This window comes from Phaenicophaeus curvirostris, chromosome 23 (genome assembly GCF_032191515.1).
Source record: "Phaenicophaeus curvirostris isolate KB17595 chromosome 23, BPBGC_Pcur_1.0, whole genome shotgun sequence".
Classification (NCBI taxonomy): domain Eukaryota; kingdom Metazoa; phylum Chordata; class Aves; order Cuculiformes; family Cuculidae; genus Phaenicophaeus; species Phaenicophaeus curvirostris.
In genome coordinates this window covers 2726873-2727401 of record NC_091414.1, presented here as the reverse complement: position 1 = coordinate 2727401, position 529 = coordinate 2726873, and positions in this window count along the sequence as shown.

Sequence of the window (529 nt, the reverse complement as noted above, 5' to 3'; positions counted from 1 at the left end):
GTCACAGCTGCAGGACTCCATCCTGGGATGGGGACGGGCTGGTCCATCCACTCGGACACCATCCAGGCACGTGGCAGGTGGGAAGCAGGCAGGAGGGGGAAGGCACCGTTCGGGCTCTAGAGAAGAGAAGCAAACTCTCAAGTTTGGTAGAAACTACCACTCTTCATGCCACCAACTAGAATTCCCTGGATCCAGCACAAGCGCTTCTGCTCTGCTTCTGCAGAGGAACCAGGACCATGTGGGACAGGGATCTCGTGAGACCCACACAGGGCACACCTGAAAAAAGAGCTTCGCCTTTGGCAGTGGCACAAGGTGGCACATGGCTCTGTTTCCTTCATAGCTTAGAATGTGCTTCCTCTCTGTAAATACCTGCAGACATTTGATTCCTCTAGAGTTCAGGAAAAGCCCTCTGGTCCCGAGGGATGGAGCCGTGGCTCCCAGAGGTGTACCCAGGTGGATCAGAAATCTGTTGCTGAAGCTCCTACCTCCCCTGGTAAGGCGACGGGCAGGGAAAAGCTCACCCAGAGCT